Source organism: Candoia aspera, chromosome 4, assembly GCF_035149785.1.
Source record: "Candoia aspera isolate rCanAsp1 chromosome 4, rCanAsp1.hap2, whole genome shotgun sequence".
In the NCBI taxonomy this organism is placed as follows: domain Eukaryota; kingdom Metazoa; phylum Chordata; class Lepidosauria; order Squamata; family Boidae; genus Candoia; species Candoia aspera.
Window position 1 is genome coordinate 31,600,248 of NC_086156.1, and position 18,268 is coordinate 31,618,515.

The 18,268-nt window shown below is 39.6% G+C and overlaps 1 long non-coding RNA gene across 2 annotated transcripts in view; it reads left to right on the forward strand.

The window, feature by feature from the left end:
* Positions 1-18,268, forward strand: part of LOC134497803 (uncharacterized) — a 55,916-nt gene that overhangs the window by 21,489 nt on the left and 16,159 nt on the right. Inside the window, exon 4 of one of the 2 annotated variants that reach the window (XR_010067949.1) lies at positions 1,141-1,294. The exons of the other annotated variant lie outside the window; for it this stretch is intronic. This is a non-coding gene — a long non-coding RNA (uncharacterized LOC134497803). The remainder of the gene's footprint in view (positions 1-1,140; positions 1,295-18,268) is intronic. 2 annotated transcript variants of the gene reach the window in all.

Genomic DNA, 18,268 nt, shown 5'->3' on the forward strand with positions numbered 1-18,268 from the left:
AGCAGGAAGAATCCACAAAGCTGATTGGGTGAGATCTGGAGGAGGATTTGAATATGCCAATCAGCGTGTGCCAGAGACAGGCTGAAAAGCATGCAAAGGAGAAGGCAGCCCAATCGGCTACAGGAGACTCCAAGCGTGCCAAAGATCGGGATAAAAGGCAGCCGCGCAGAGAGTGAGCTGCCGGAGACAACCGATCCTCTAAGCCTGCAGCTTCGGGAGAAGTGTCCTTACCAGTGTTGGAGTCAGCGTCTGTGGCCAAAGAGGAACCAGCATTCAAGTTCCACTCCAGAGACAACTTGAATCCTGCATCTGCTCCCAATGAGGAATCAGCATCAGCCGTGCCCAGCAGCTTTTGCCTTGCTTCCAGCCGTGAAACCCCGCGCTGTCCTCAGCAGCGCGGGCAAGCCTTGATGTTCCAGTGCCTCCATTTGCCTTCAGTCCTGCACACCCATGCTTCACATGCTCCAGTTTCACACCTATTGTGCTCAGGATCTGGTTCCCAGCTTAGTCCAGGACTTCCAGCCAAGTCCAGCCTAGTTCCAAGTTCCAAGCTTTGCTCCAAGTCTTCAGTTCAGAGTACCCAGCCTAGTCTAGAACCCCTAGCCGAGTCTAACCTTGCTCTGAGTCTTCAGTTCATCCTTGTCTGTTGTTCGTAGTCCTGATCCCAGATCCAGTGAGCCAGAGATTCAGCATCAGTGTCGTTCCAGTACTGTTCCAGTTCAAGAACTGTTGCCTCCAGCCTTTGTGTTCCAGTCGGATCCAGTCAGCCCAGCTGGGCTTGCTTAACCCAGTCTCACATATCAAGGACTTACTTATTGTAAACAGTTATTTAATAAAGAATATTCTTTGAGAACCTGTCTGGTGCTTAGTCTGAACAGGACGGGGATATCTAGACCATGTTATAATAACCAGATATGTTTGATTGTATTATGTACATATGATATACTCAACAAAGTGAAGTGCCTCTTTGAAGATCAGCATAGCTCTAATAAAATCAGTGCAATGTTAAATATCCTGAAAAAGAACAATATATCCTCAGTTCTCCCTTTTTAGTTTCTGAATGTATAGTAAGTACCACTTTATTGTTGGTCTTTAGGACTATGTAGAAAATAAAGTAATGGACTACTATATAAGCATTAGATTTTCATTAGATCAAGACTGGAGATTCTGTGGCCCATTTAGATATTGCTGAATAAAATTCCCAGGAGCCAATATGAACAGTGATAAGGATACTTGGAGATGCAGCTTACTAGGATTTGGAGGACAACAGGCTTCTTGCTTCAGTATAAATAAGGTATGTATATGCATATCTAAGGTTATGAGTGAATGATGTTTCAGTATTTCTTTCCATCCTGGAAGGGATGAGGCACAAGTTGTTATGTGTTTTATCTGTGCAATAAAGGAATCAACTCCCAGTTTCTAGCTCAATGGAGAACCCAAGACAAGTAAGCAGTCATTGAATGGGGGAACACAACTATCTAATGTTACATTTGATTCCCAGATGAACTAATTGAAAGTTGCTGAGACTCAGAGAAACAGCATTCTAGCTGAAAAACTGCTTGCTCTGTTTTGCTTCATTAGGGACAAAATCTCAGTGAGGGCCACACTCATTATGCTGCAAGCATGTGATTTTTTTCAGCCTATCAAGCTTGCATCTTCCTCCCACTCCAACTTATTTTTCCATTTTGACATTAGAAAAATATACAGCACAAATCTATACGACTTTGATTAAATGTTGATACAGCTGATTTCAACACCGCCAAAGTCAGTGACCATACATGGAATCTAAACAACAGCTAGTAATTACAGTGTCAAAGGCATGTATACACTGTGTGTTATATTTCATTGTCTGGCATGCAAATATAGCTTTGGTTTCCTTTGCACTATTTCCAAAGTATAAAGAAAGCTAACCAGAGAGTTCTGTTTCATTTACACAAAAGAACAAGGTTCAATCATGTTTGATAAGTTGCAAATTACTGGTAATACCGCAAGTGTTGTTACAGCTGCTCCAAGTGGTCAGGAGGATGTTCAAAATGCAGCAACGGCATGAATCAAAAGAAAAAGTCTAAACAAGTTTGAATGATAGTATATAGTATTTGCTAACTTTAGCCTGGTATTGGGGCCTATCTTCTCCATCTTAAAGCAATGTGAGAGATGCAGAATAAGTTCCTGTCCTCATTAGGTCTTAGTAAAATAACCACATCTTCTTTTCCTTGCTCGCCTCATTTGTATAAACACTTATCAATGCTTGTTAGTTTGGTTCGAAATGTGGACTCAAAAGCAACCTTGGGGAATTATCAGCCTCTTCAACCTCTTTGATGTTACAAAGATATTTGCTGTATCAAGCATTTACTACTGAGAGTGAAATAGTTACATTTACAATATATGAGAATTGCACAAAGCCATGGATTGTTGCAATATGTGAAAGGAGGAGGCTGTCTTTTTCCTGAATGAAAAAAACAACAATATTTTAAATACTCGTGAGAAAAAAAATAGTGAATTATGGACATTACGTATATGAACCAACTGCAAATTCTCTTTAAAGATCCTTTGGGTTTCATATAGTCACTGATGGTCTTAAACTGTGTTTAGTCTGCTGATTTGCCATGAGTCTGTCCCATACTGCAAATAATTCATTATGCCTTGCATGGAGATACCCCAATTTATCCTCTCAAAATGCCTAGATGCTGAGGAGGAATCTGCTTTTTCCTCTTCATTGAAACACATATATCTTTAGCATGTCCAATTCTATATGCTAGTCTCTGTAGAGGGTAAGGAAGATGACCCTGACAGAGATAGCAGATCCATTCTGACAAGGTCTAAAACATGGCTTATGTCCAAAACAGAAGAAGGCATGCACAAAAGACTCAGGCAGATACCTCCTAAATTTGCAAGAATATAAGGCAGGGGAGGGGGATGAGTAAAGCATAGCTAGTGTTGCAAGATTCTGTTACTATAGCCAATATTAATAAAAGTAATTTTAATCTTCAAGTGGAATTGATTTCTTGGTTTGGTCCACATTGGGGGGCTGACAGGCTCTATCCTGATACTTGTCAGATATTTGGGATTAGAAATTCTTTTCATACCGAGCCAACATGGCAGTGCTATCTGCAGATGACAGGAGTTATAATCCAAATATGTGGAGGCTGAGAAGATGGGAAAAACCACACTATCAGCTGTTCTAGCTCTCCAAAAAAGTTTGATTGGTTCAGTTTAATGTACGTTGCCCTTTTCAGTTCAGTTTAGGTGTAATTTCCATTGATGCGAACTGTTTACCATTAACGATGGAAAAGCTTCCAATGTTCTCAGGCAGCTCCCTGGGGCTGAGTTATAAAAACTCAAAGCACCTACTTTTAAAAGGCAGTTGAGTGACCCAACACCTTTCATGGTCTACTAAGACTTTTACAGAGCAGAATAGTATGTAGTGGCATATCAAGCCATTTGGAAGGTTTCTAAGTCAGTTGCACAAACGAAAGGTGTGCATGGGAGGAAATAGAATAAGAGAAATATACATAAGGAGCAACAACATCCAACTCTTGCTCTAATCTTCTGGGTCTATATAAGTAGATCACAAAGCAAGTTTAAGAATATGTTAAAGAAGCCACTGTGGCATCCTACATATACTACCTGAACACCTCTTGTCCATCAGATCTTGTGAATTTTTTTCACTACATGTTCCAAACATATATTAGAATATATACTATATGTATATATGTTAATTTGACTGAGGGGGTGATATGTTAAATGCCTTGATCTTTTGCTATGGCTTGTTTGCTGAAATCATGTAGCCGAACTGTATCTGGAGCAGTTCTTAATGTGCCAATGCTTTTCTGTAGTGTGTTGGTATCTTGGGCCCATTCATGATGCCAGGGTGATGTCAGGATGAGTCATAATAATATTACATTTCAAGTATTAGGCTAATGTCACATTTTTTCATGATCTGTGTATATCAGAATCAGTTTCTAATGCATGTGCAACCCTTCCTGTATCTATATACTACAAAACTCTTATGACTCTTTGATAGTTTGTAACCTTTAACTGGGTGAAGCGGTGCATCATAGGCCAATGATTTTTGAACCAAGATACCTCAAATGGGCTAACTTACAGAACGCATCCAAAATCCAGGACCCATGATTCCCATGGAATTGAAATTTGGCAAATTTTATAAAACATTTTATGACTTAAAATTATCATAAAACATTTTATGACATAATACAAAATATCATAAAACATTTCCAGTGGTCAACTGATGTTTGACTGTGTTATACAGTTCATCATTGGCTACTTTCAAGGCAGATACATCTCTCTCTGAATTTTTAAGAACTTTTCTACTACATTAGAAGCTCTGCCATTGTTGAAGGCATTGAGGAATCTGGTAAGGAAATATCTCTGAAATGATGACCCAGTGGGTCACTGGTTGTCTAGTAGTCATATATAACAATAGGAGCCACTTTTTAGATTTATGTGATCCATTTTTCATTGTTATTTTAATGTTCCCCTTATCTGAGTTTGGGGCAACCCTGTAAGGCCATCTAAGCTGTGAAAGAATGAACTGCTGAAAGCCACCCAGGCAGCTTCTTGGCAAATAGACATCTGAACCTGCCAGACTTTGTACCCTGTTTTGGTTATTTCTTCTACCGTACAGAACAGTCTGGGCAGCAGATCACCTTCCAGTTAGGGTTTAATTTCCTTCAGCCGAGCCAGCATGGCCACTGAGGAGGGATGATGGGAGTTCCAGTCCAACAACATCTGGAGGGCCACATATTGCCTACCCCTGCTGTCGCCTATTCTTCCAGGCTGCAGTCCAACTAGAACAGCTTGCACTGAGATATCCCCTTGGGAAAGTTATAATTTTCAAAACTGTTTAGAAAAATTAGATATATTTAAAGGCATTATGGTATAAACATAAACTCCCTAATGAGCTGTAGTAAAATGGCTCAGGGCTATAACTTGCGAAGTTCAAATGATTTACCCTTTCTTTTTCTTTGCCATGAATTATTTTCATTTAATCTGCATCGCAAGGACTGTAAAGAGACCAGCTGTTCACAGTGAGTCTTAACAATCCCAGCCAAGGGCTGAGGCCTCTCCCATGGTTCCTACTTATCGTGTTTGGCTGAAGACATATTAATTGATGGCTCAAATGGAGACTTTCTCTGCCTAGCACTAATTTTATCACCTCATTCTGAATACTATTTCAGATCAATCTGAATTGAATTGCCAGATAAGTCATGATGCCTTTCTGTAAGTCCATTGCATCAGAGACACAGTTCTGCTACACTCTTCAACACTTTCACAATAGCATTGTAGAGCAATGATTCTCAACCTTGCAGCTTGAAGATGGGTGGACTTCAACTCCCAACACTGCTGGCTGGGGAATTCTGGGAGTTGAAGTCCACCCATCTTCAAGCTGCCAAGGTTGAGAAACAGTGTAGTAGAGTGTGTTTAAAGCAATGATCTGTGTATATTTGCTTGAACCCAGTAGAACTCCTCAACAGCTCCTCTTGTTACCTATTGTGGCAGAGTCTAGAACTTAAGCTACACATGCAAAACAAAAGCCACTTTTTTAAAAACAATTTGCACTTTTGTAAATTTTGAGATGCAATTCTGCCATCAAAAGGTACATACAAATATGTGCATTGTGGGAGAAAGTTGCACCACATAACATATATTACAGAAAATAGCATATTAGAATGTTTTCTATTAGGAAAATTTATTGTTAAAATTTGTATATTAGGCAAATACAAATAATACAAAAAAGTGCATTAAAAACACTCCTCAGACTAACCAAGAAGCATAACAAACTGAATATAAGCCATATATAGAGAGCCAGTTTGATCTAGTGGTTATGGCAACGGGCTAGAAACCAGGAGACTGAGAGTTCTAGTCTTGCCTTAGGCACAAAAGCCGGCTGGGTGACCTTGGGCCAGTCACTCCCTCTCAGCCCAATTCACCTAACAGGGTTGTTGTTGTTGTGGGGAAAAGAGGAGGAGGAAGGAGTATTAGGTATGTTTGCTGCCTTGAGTTATTTATAAAAACAATAAAGGTAGGATAGAAAATAAATAAATAATAATAAATAGTAATGTTTCTGTTTCATTTTTCTTTTATTTGTTTGTTTGTTTCTGGTTTGGCTTAGCATTTTTTATGAATCCAGACCTTATGACTATAAACCATGGTTTATGGCTTAGTCCCATTTGTGATTAATATAACAAACAATGGTTAACTAGACCACAGTTTGGGCTAACATATAAACAGAGAAGTAATAAGAGAAACCCAAAGTGATACATTCTGTCATTCCATATTTAAGTCAAATTAATGGCTAAACTTTTGTAAACTCTTGCAAAAGTAGTTTTTTTAGGCAATCATTTGTGTGGAAATTAGTAAGAGAATAGACCAAGGTCATGCCTGTTTTACTTTTTCATGGAAATTATTATGCATACAAGATCCTGTCCCAGATGAATCTGACTGCCCATTGAGTAAAAACCTGCTGAATATTCCATCCTATTGAGATAATTGACTGGACTTCCAGTGGGGACATGACGGCCTGAACATCTGTGCCCACAGGCTCCATGGACAGAACTGACAGCACAGTAATTTTTTCAGGCTCAGGCAAGTTTTTCCTGAAGCCCAGGAGCATTTTTCCAAAGAAAGGAAAACACTTGGAATCACCCCATTTGTTCTTCGGATGGCTGCTTACAGCCAGAAGATCACAAACAACATTCATGCTCTACTGGTAAGAGCAGCTGGGAGGCTGGGGCATCACCATTTCCAAGCCACTCTGTGGCCTTAACAGGACATTAAGACCAGCTAAATCACCCAATTTATTTTTCTTTTAAGTATGCTTACCCTAAGAGAGGCTTTCTACAGCAAGGAGAAACCGGTTTTCTTGGTGTTTATCATTATTTTTGTGATTAATTTTTTTTAAAAAAAATTAAGTCCATCCAAATACTAAGGAGGGTAATCATCTCCCTGTTGTTATTTTTGTTCTAAATTTAAAGATATTAGCATTTCCCTACACGTTGAATCTGCTGTTTTGAACTTCCAGCTTTCTGCTGCTACTTTCTCTGGGGAACTCTCTGTTATCTTACTCTCAGTTGTGTAAACACATTCTGGAATTTTTCTATTATCTTCCACTTTTGCTGGTTAAGCTCCTAGGGGGTGCCATAATCTACTGCATGAGACATGGAGGATTTTGATCAGACTTTTTCTGACTTCCATCGAAACTTTAAACAGATGCTTTCTGATTCCTGCCAAGCTCTTATGCAAGGCATTCAGGATATTGCAGAAATCATGAGGTTTAAAACGTGTCATCTGGTTGGGGATGTTGGGGATGAAACTGAAGAATTTAACAGCGATAGAAATGTTTCTTCTAACAGTGAGATCCAGGCTTCTGTTGAAATGCTGAACGAAGATTGGACAGTTGAGTTGAAGAAATTTAAAGGAGAGATTGAGTTGCAAGCCAGAAGTGAAATTGACTTTTTGATGGAGTACTATGGAAAAGAAGGGGTTATTATGTATGGGAGGTTTTCTGAAGAGAAGTCAGAGTTTTTGAGGGGGGCAGTTGGGTTGTTCAATTTCTTTATGGAAAAAGCTCTGTGTGCATTGTGGCAATATGTAAATGCTCTGGTTTATTTTGAAGTGAGGTAAAGGTTTAAGAATATTTATTTGGATTGCTTTTAGGGTCTGGTTGATTTCATTTATCTTTAATGATTTGGATTAAGATTATTAAGATACAGAAAAAGAATAATAAATGTTTGGTTTTGGGTTTAATATGATTAAGGTTACTATAATTGTTGTATTAATTACAATGGCAGACAATTTATGTTTTTCTTAGTCTGATCTTTATTGTAGTAGACAGGAATGTATAGATTAGTAGTTGGAAGGAAACAATTAAATAAATGTTATCCTTGTGGGCGAGTTGATTAGGAGGTGTGTGTGTACACACACACACACACACACACACTGTATATATATTCTTCTTTTAACATAAGGGGAGGGAGAAATTGTATTTAGTGATATTTATATTGTGCCAATAGAATGATTTATAGAAATAATGTGATTTTGGTTTAATATAAAGTAAGGGATTGATTGTGGAAAATTGTTTTATATCCTTGCTGTTAAAAGTTGGAAGTCACCTCTTTCTGTAACTTTAAAAAGAAAATTCTCTTGTGTTTCCACACTTTTTTAGTTTTTTTTTTTCTCTTTGTAGCATTTTGTTTTTCTGTAGTTTTTATCTTTGTTTGAAATCTAATAAAATTCTTATAAAAAAAGAGATAATCAACTAGAAAGGGCACGGAAGCAGCCACTCCTTTGGAAGAGGGAATTTTCTAGGAGATCATTCAGACCTGGTTTTCCAGAAGGCCTTTGGGGAACAGAGTTATAATATGTTGTCCGAGTCAACATTACAGTCAACAATACAGTGTATTACTGTAGTCTATTTTACAGTAACATTGTATTACTATTACAGTAGTATTGTATTTTTATGCATTTATACACTGAGAGTGTGAGAACCAGTTTGGTGTAGTGGTTAAGGCATCAGGCTAGAAACTGGGAGAGTTCTAATCCACCTTAGACACAAAGCCATCTGGGTGACTTTGGGCCATCACTCTCAAGTAAATGGGAATGGCACAAAATTGGTGCGTAGCACTCTTTCAATTTAATGAGGCACAGAATGAAAACTTCCTGATTCTCACATGATTAAATGCCCTTCTGATAGCACTAGGAAGTAAATTTAGACTGAACAATCTGATGCCATTTCCCATTAGATGGCAATCTTGACAGCTAGTGCGGCTGTAATTCAAGGTGATGGACAGAAGTTAGAAAAATCAGGTTCAACTTCACCCTTTGCCATATAAATTCACTGGATGACTTTGGGCCAATCATAATCTTTCACAGAGTTGTTCTGAAAATAGCACTATAAGTACCCAGAGCTCCTGGAAGAAAAAGTGGGACACAAATCTAAGAAAAAGTAAAAAAAAACAAATGTATAGTATTTGATTTACTTCAAAATGTGGTAAGTCATTATGTGCGGCCTTGGTGGTAGGTTGCCCTATTCATTCTGCTGAATCACACTTTCAGGATGTGTTTAAAAGTCCAACCCTCCAAAGTGTAACTGAGCATCTCCATACAAAAAGTATTTCAGGGAAAGGACTAAGCTAGGATCCTCCTTCCCAGTACTTAATCGTTGATGTTTTTTAGGTAGAACCTGGGATGGGGTAACCTCTGGTCCTCTAGAAGTTGCTAAATTACAGCTCCTGCCTGAATTGCTAGTGGCAAGGAATGCTGGGATTTGTAGTTTAGCAACATCTGATTTTGCTATCTCTGCCATAGAAAGTAGGGTTTTATTTTGTTTTTTCAGATGAACTTCCTCATCTGAAGTCTGAAATGGTATAACTCAGATTCAAGTTTACCACTTCAGTGAAAATTTGACTTCAGAATAGCCTGCATCCTATGTTTTAATGTTAATGTTCCATTAACTTTGCTGCTTTCAGCAGAGAAGAGATTATCCCACTGTATGCTTCAGTCTTTAATCTATTTTTTCCACCCTAATGACTTAACTCAATTGAAAGATGTATGAGGTAAATGAAGATTATGGTTAACCAATGCAGTATTCATTACAGTACTACTGTATAAATTAGCAATGGTAGAATCAGAAAAGGGTTCTGGTCTTGATTAAGCTTTGGTCTTGGCCAAAAGCTTTCAGTGTGTATTTCTATTTGAATCCAAGCCAGCACCTGTTAGAAGATAATAGAGCAGAATAAAACCACATTTTAAAACTCTTTAATCAGAGAAGAAGAAGGAGAAGGAGAAGGAGAAGGAGAAGGAGGAGGAGGAGGAGGAGGAGGAGAAGGAGGAGAAGGAGGAGGAGGAGGAGAAGGAGGAAGAGGAGGAGGAGGAGGAGGGCAGCTTCCTACATATAGAGTGTTGTTATAGCATATATAGTGCATATAGACTTCCCTTATCCAGTGCTTTTCAAACACAGTCAGCGTATGGCTCTACACATTTGGAGGGAAGGCTGAACTGATGCACAAGAGATTTTTATGATACATTCCCTGAGGTAGTGGTTTTCCAGTTCTACATGAGGAAATTAAATCTCATCTTAATCAAAAGTAAATAACTGATTTTCCTCTCTCATTGATGAAGTAATAGGTGGCCAACAACTCAAGGCAGGAAATTGAACTGAAGTGGTATTCCCTTTGATTTAGACTAAGAAAAACTTGTTTGGTACATTTAGCCTTAGTTCAAGGCAGCACAAGGAAAAGCAAAACATCCAAGGAGCCTGGTAGTACCTTTTCCGACTCGGCAATTGTACTGAGAGGCATCAGCTTTTGTGAGCTGCAGCTCCCTCCATCAGGTGCATAGAGGGGTTTGACTGATGTAGGACTTAACCTGGGATGAGATGAGCAGGAAAGGGAGGGGAAGACAGGTTGGTTATGCAGATGCAGGTTACATGTGAGACAGACTGCACAAGTATTTTAACAACTGTAATGTGTTAAAAGCCCACGGTGTTTGTTCAGACCTTCTGATGGCTTGAAACCTTTTGATGCATGTGAGTTTAACAATCAAAATTCATTAGTTGGAAAAGGTGCTTCCAGACTCCTTTCTTGCTACCAGAGACTAACACAGCTCTCCAATACCTACAAAGTAGAAGCAGTTCACCTACAGACTCACCATAATTAGTGTCAGAAAAAGTAAAAACTAAAATTTTAAAACATATGATTTGACTGTTTTTTATTTACATAAATGAAGTACTTTTTTGTAAGTGGCAAATGGTAGAATGTGAATGTCTAAACTATCTGCTAATGTGACAGAATTGTATTAGGATTAATCGCAACCACAATAGACAGGCAGAAAGATCGATCCTCATGGAATATGCAAGTTAGAATTATAATTTAAGGAACTAGTGCAAACCCAATGCAAAATCTCAATAATTAAGGGTTTGCCTGTTGAAGTAATGAATGGACAATGAGGTTATCAGCTTACCTAACACTGAATTGTATTCAGTGTTAGGTACACATAATTCAGTAAACATAAGTGTGTGTTTGTCTGTGTGTATTAGACTGGGAAGGAGAGATCAGAGCTGAGGTTCTGCTTGCTTCCATCAAAACCATTGCCTAGAATGTAGTCCAGTGTCCTCAGAACAATGCACTGGAGTGGGCACAAGGTTCTTTGGATTAGCTGTTACCTCTAACTTCCTTGCTCTGGAAGTTGTCTGGGTGATACGTTGATGCTTTAGCTCCCTTATCATTTTGGTTGCTCTGAGTGCACTATCCCATTTGGGACTGGTGCACAATCTGGGGGTCTTTCTGGACTCTCAGCTCCCTCTTAAGAAGCAGGTGAGAACTGTGGCCAAAAAGGCTTTTTGCACATGTCTAGTTTGTGCACCTGTTCCTGGAGCAGGAGGCCCTCCTCACAGTCACTCATGCCTTGGTTATAAGGTGGTTGGACTATTGCAATGTGTTGTACTGGGGTTGCCCTTGGAGACCAAGCTACAATTGGCCCAGAATACAGCAACATAAGCAGCGTTGGGCAAACCTGGCTATTCCCATGGAACATGCCTGTTCCATGATCTACACTGCTTGCCAGTCAGCTTCCCAGTGCGATTCAAAGTGCTAGTTTTTACCTACGAAGTCCTAGACACATCACATCCAGCTGTTTGAAGGACCATCTTTCATTGGCTTGCTTTGGGTCCCCTTAATTGAGCAATGACATCTAGTGAGATCCAGGAAGTGAGCCTTCTTCTACCTTTGAAGATCCACATGGCTTCCCTCTTGCCCATCTTTAAGTGCTCTTTAATAACCTGGGTTTTCCCAAAAGCCTTGATTTAGCTGGATGGATGGGCTTGAGGAGGAAATTGGAGAGGGTTGCTCCCTTAATGGATGCTGTTTTTATTACTGGAATCATTTTGTATTTATTGATGTTTAATTTTGTAAAGCTGTCCAGAGTCACCTAGAGTTGGATGGCATCATCATCACCATCATCTTGTATAATTGCACTAAAAATCTCTACAAACAGCTTGATAAGATATAAGATTTCCTTCAATAGGCATAGATTGACTGAGATCTGGGGTGACTGCAGGGAGGTCAAAAACATCAGGATGGTGTACCATGTATGTATTGAAATCCTGTCCTTTTTTACTTGTGTTGTAATGCCCATTGAAAAGGAACAGAATTTTGATTGCATAGTTTTGACCACCATCTTGACTTTTTTTAATCCCCCCTTCTCCCTTGCCTGTACCCCTGATGGAGAGCTAAATATGAAGGGGAGTAGCAAGACTGGTCTGGTTCAGGGATAGCACAGGTGAAATACATTTTTAATAGTATACTGCAGTCATGAGAAAACAGCAATTTAAAGAGAAGTAGAAGACTTCACCTTAAAGACATAAATAGACTCCCAAAGTCATATTCACAGCAGAACTTATTAATGACCATGAAATACACCATTTATAATCCATGGCTTTCTGCATTTGCTTTGCATGCTCTCTCTTTCTTCCTCTTATTCTGTCACACATGCCCTCATTCTCATGGTGGGAAGCAGAGGTTGCCCGAGAGCTGGGTTGTCCCTGCTCCTCTACTCTCAGTAAGCAGAATGATACCAAGGAGTGAGATTTCCAGAAGAATCTTAAATTCTCCCTTTATTCTCTTCTTCTGGTGTCCTTTCTTGTCTCAAACATGAGCAGCAGGTTGGTTGAAGTTTTTAGGTAAGTAGATGGTTATGAGATTACAAGAAATGGCTAAAAATATCGTGGTTTTGACCTTACTTTACTGTGTGTGTGTGTGTGTGTGTGTGTGTATTACAGTGGCTGGATAGCATAGTGGTTAGAGTGCCACCTCTGGAGTGGGAGACCAGGGATCAAATCCTGGCTGGTACCTAACTTACCAGTAGGGGTCCTTGGGCAAAGACCATGCTTCACCTGCCTAACTCAAATATGAGAATGACATGAACTAAGAGAGTCATGCTGGCTCAGACATTGCCTGGATTAACAAGGTCCACATCAGATGTTGGGGAACCAGGACAATTTCACGATAAATAGGCTACTGGAACAAACCATACATGGATGAGACAAGAGAACCTGGAATGGATGGAATGCTACTACAACAGCAGACCTAATAAGAGGGGATATATGAAATGCATGAGGGAACTATGGATGGACCGAAGACCTGCATCCACACTAATTGAGAAACAGCTAGTTACCCAATGCTTCAATATAGTGAAGAGGAAGCTGCTCTCACAACTTGAGATAGACCAACTACACATTATATCCCAGACTCAAGAAGACCGAAGAACAAGTGGAAGTGCAGCCAACACCTGAAGCTGGAACGTCAGTACCACCGTCTCCATCAGAGCACAGCAGTTGATATGAGGCAAAAGATCATGGATAAACTAACTACAGTCAATTTTTGAGACAATCACCAAGGCTCAGTGGAGAAGTACCATCAGATAGTATGCTAGAAGATGCCAACAGAGCCCTCACAACAATCCCTACTACCACCATAACTCAAACCAATGAACTGGTATATGCTACAGCCACTATAACCCTAGAGATGCTTGGCTACATGATCAAGAAGAACAGCAGTACATACTCCACCCCCACCCACCCCAGAAAATGAGGTTGGAGGCTAAAAATACCTAGCAGCACAGATGAACCAGCTGCTAGCAGCAGACTCCCACCCAGACTGGCTAACACAAGGAAGGACAGTGCTGATTATGAAAGACCCCAACAAGGGAACAGCACTGTCCAACTACCAGCCAACAACCTGCCTCCCCACAACATGGAAAGTCCTATCAGGCATCATAGCCACCAAGCTGCAGGACCATATGGACCAGTACATGAGCACAGCTCAGAAGGGCATTGGGAACAACACCAGAGGCTCAAAACACCAGTTGCTCATAGTTAGAGCAGTTGCCTGAGACCCAAGGTCTAGACAGACCAATCTGAGCACAGCCTGGATTGACTACAGGAAGCCTACAACTCAATGCCACACACATGGATCTGTGAATGACTGGTGCTATACAAAGTCAACAGGACACTAAGGACCTTCCTGAAGAGCTCAATGGGATTGTGGAAGACAACACTGGAAGTCAACTCAAGACAGCTCACACAAGTGGCCATCAAGTGTGGCATATACCAAGGTGATGCACTGTCCCTGCTGCTGTTCTGCATAGGCTTGAACCCGCTCAGCCAGATAATCACAAGAACTGGATATGGATACAAGTTCAAGAGTGGAACTACCATCATCCACCTCCTCTACATGGATGACATTAGGCAGGAACAGCATACCCTGAATGGCACAATCAAGTCGCTGACATTGTGTACAGGAACATCTGCACAGTGTATGGGCTAGACCCTCCCAAGTCCAGATGGGAGATTCACAGAAGGTTGTGGAGAATAACAGAGCTAAGATCCTGTGGGATTTCTGGACCCAGACAGACAAGCAGGTACTGGCCAATCAACCAGACATTGTGGTAGTAGACAAGGACCAGAAGACAGCAGTGGTGATAGATGTAGTGGTGCCAAGTGACAAAAACATCAGGAAGAAGGAGTATGAGTAGCTGGAGAAGTACCAGGGCCTGAAATAATTTTAAAAGAATTGAAGAAAACAAAGACTGCATATACATTGTATATAAGGAAAATCATTTATTTCAAGTCCGAGACATCAGAAGTCTTCAGAAGCCATGTTCAGTATATAGTCTTCTGTAGAATTGCTACAGCTTTCTCAAAATTATATATGGAATGAAATTCCTGCCAAAAGAATACAGGTGGTATATCTATGGATAACAGAAATTGTAGTTTAGGGCAACTGGAAGACACAAGTTTCAAGAACAGTGTGGTACCCCAACTGTTGAAAGTTCCCTTTAGAGTGAAACATAATGGCTTCCTTCACCATTCTTTCTCCTGATTCCTCTTGTAACCCATTCCAGTGCAATGGCAAATTTGGGATTGTGTTGATAGCTCAGATGTTTCCAGGGATTGCTGAATGAGTTCTTAAAATAACACTATGACAGAATAACAGTTGTGAACCACCTGTGTTCCAAGAAAGTATTTTATGAAGATATGGAAAAATCCCATAAGGATTTTTCTTTAATGTTTCATTGCAAATTAATTTTTAAAATACTTTACAAGCCATTGATAATGTTCCCAAGTTCTACACTAGTGGGTCTTTAGATCTAAATGTATACATATAATATGTGCAGCTGCTCAGATGCCATGGCTTTCATGCTCTGCTTATGGAAAATACTGACTGCACTTCCATACATGCTAAAGGGCTGGCTACAACTCTGAGTATAGAAGACAATCTTATAAATATCCCATGAAATAATGAAAAGCAGTAACTGCACAGAGAGCTCAGCTGACATAAGTATTCAAACAATCCCAGTGCCAATAGGTCTGTTTGAAATTGCACACAGGCATGAGCAAAACCAGGAATTATTCTGATTTTAAACTCAGGAACATAATTATGGAATTGGTCCTATATGAGCCCTTTGTTTTTAGATGATGAAAAATTGAGCCAAAGTGAAAACTAGGGCTTAGAAAAGGCACATGTCCCACTGAGGTTCATTATTTATTTATCTATTTATTTTGTATTCCACCTTTCTGTTTCTGTAATACTCAAGGTAGCTTAAAGCAATTAAAAATATAAATTATAACACATTAGTAAAAAAATGGATTAAAGGCAATATTAAAATCAAAATCAAATCAAATTAAATTAACAACCAAAGCTTGGTGAAAGACATGGGTTTTCACCATTTTCCTAAATAATGGGAGAATGTGAGCCAACATACCTCCTTGGGGAGTGCATTCCATAACTTGTAATCCAAACAGGAGAAAACCTTCATCTGCATACTAGATAAGTAAGCTTCTGCCAGTGGACAGATCCTCAAAAGGCTCTGATCAAAGAAACTCTGCAGGTTTATAGTGGGACAGGTGGTCCTTCAGCTAGACTCATAGAAAGCAAGTGTCGGAAGGGACCTTGGAGACTGTCAATTCCAATTCCCTGGCCAGTACAGGAATCTACCACTACATAATTCCCAATAGATGGCCATCCATCCTCCTAACAAAGAACAGTCCACTGCCACCCAAGGAGTTTGTTCCTTTGTTGAACAGCTCTTACTGTAGGAATGTTTTCCTGATGTTCAACCAAAATCCACTTCCTTGTATTTTAAATCCATTGATTCTTGTCTTCTGGAACAGCTCTGAACAATTCTACTCCATCTTCTACATGACAGCCCTTCTGATCCTTGAAGGTAGGTAACATGTCTTCCAGCAGTCTTTTCTCCAGACTAACCATATACAGTGCCTTCAACCATTCCTCATAAATTTTTCCTACCAGCCCATTATCATTTTGGTTGCTGTCCTCTGCACATAATTTGTCAATATATTTCCTGAAATGCAGTGTCCAGAACTGGTGACAATATTCTAGAAATGATATGAGCATCACAGAAAAGAAAAGAATGCTGACTTCTCTTGATCTTTACACTGTCCTTCTACTGATGCAGCTTTTGATTGCATTTACTTTATTTGCAGCCATATCACACTGTTGACTCATGATCAGACACCCAGTTCCATTTTTAACATATTGCTTCTCAGTATGGTCACTTTGATTTTTACTACCTAAAAGTAGGACGTTGCACCTGGCTGTGTTGACATTTAGCTACCTATTGTTCCAACTTGTCTGGGTCCTCGTGAATCTTGAGTCTGCCTTCTATGGTGCTTTCTTTCCCTGTATGTATGTATATTTTCTAATCCCTTCTCCATTTTTTTAAATAAATAAATAGCATAAGGCCTAGAAAGTAGCCCTGAGACATGGCACTTATCACTTCCTTCCAGCTTGACATGGAGCCATTGATATACTTTTGCTTGTTCACCTGTTCTCTATATTTCTAATGACAGCATAGTCCAGTTCACATTTTGCCATCTACTAGGATTTCTTAGGAGACATTGTTGAATTCTTTGCTGAAATCTAGGTGCATTTTATCCACTGTGTTCCCAAGGTTAAGTAAGGAGATCTGGTTGGTTTGATATGACTTTTTTGTGATAACCTATGCTGAGTCCTGCAGACTAATGCATTTTTTATAAATGCTCACAAATCAACTGCTCAAGAGTTTTTGCCTGGTATCAATGTCAAACTGACTGGTCTGTGCCTGGGTCCTCTTTTGTCCCTTGTTTTGAAGATAGGAACAATATTGCTTTTCACCAGTTCTCTGGCATTACACTAATCTTTCAAGATTTCTCAAAGATCACAGAATGGGACTCTGAGATGACATTCTACAAGCTCCTTCAGTTATAATTGAACTAGTGCTAGAGACTTAAACTTATAATAAGAGACAGATGGTCCCTATCCATCTTTTTACTTACCTTGAGTTCTCAGTCCCTCCTTGTATCAGCTGTTCTGCTTAGATCAGAGGTGTCTGCAGGGGGATAACAAAATCAAGATCATGACACACATTAAAAAAGGGATGGGGGTTTGATTGCATGGTGATGGCTGCCATTTTGACTTTATTGACCATCTCCCCATGGACCCCCCGCCCCATCTTAAATCAGTTTTGAACACATTTCCTCTTTGAGGCAAAGGTCAAAGGAGGAGTACAGAAGCTCTCCATTATTTTTTTACTATCCTACCTGTCATGAGTACTGCTGGTGAACAGGAGGGGGCCCCTATCCAGGGGGAGAAACACATGTGTAGTTTAGAAGCTTCAAATCTCCCATCAAAGAAACTCAGAGCAGACCTACCTTAGATTTCTGGTTTTTATCTGTGAGGGTTTTCCCACTGCCTTTTAGTTTAGCAGGATTTCTTTCTAGTAGAGTAGAACAATAAACACTAGAGACCAAACCAATCGTCTCAGCGTGGTTCTTCGCTCCAAGATAGGACAGTACCATCTTCTCTGAGCAACAGATATTGTCTTATTTTTGAGACATTCCCAACCATTTTGCTCTCCCTTGGTATCCTGTCCAATAATTCACTACATTTGTTGAAATTTGTGTCCTGAAATATACTGTGAAGGTACAACTATACTCCATTTTATCTTTCTATAATATCTTGAACCCTATAACCACACCCAGTTTGCTTTGGTGAAAGCACTTAAACAGTTCATAGTTAAGGCAGATCTTTTAAATGTAATATGGTAGGTAGTTCCACAGGACCAGGCTTTAGAATTAAATGAAATATGAATAGGATTAAGACGTTGCTTCCCCCCAGAAATTTTTATTAAAATATTTTTTATGAATATTCATATAGTAGACATGACAACTGCTCTATAGAGATTGCCTGCA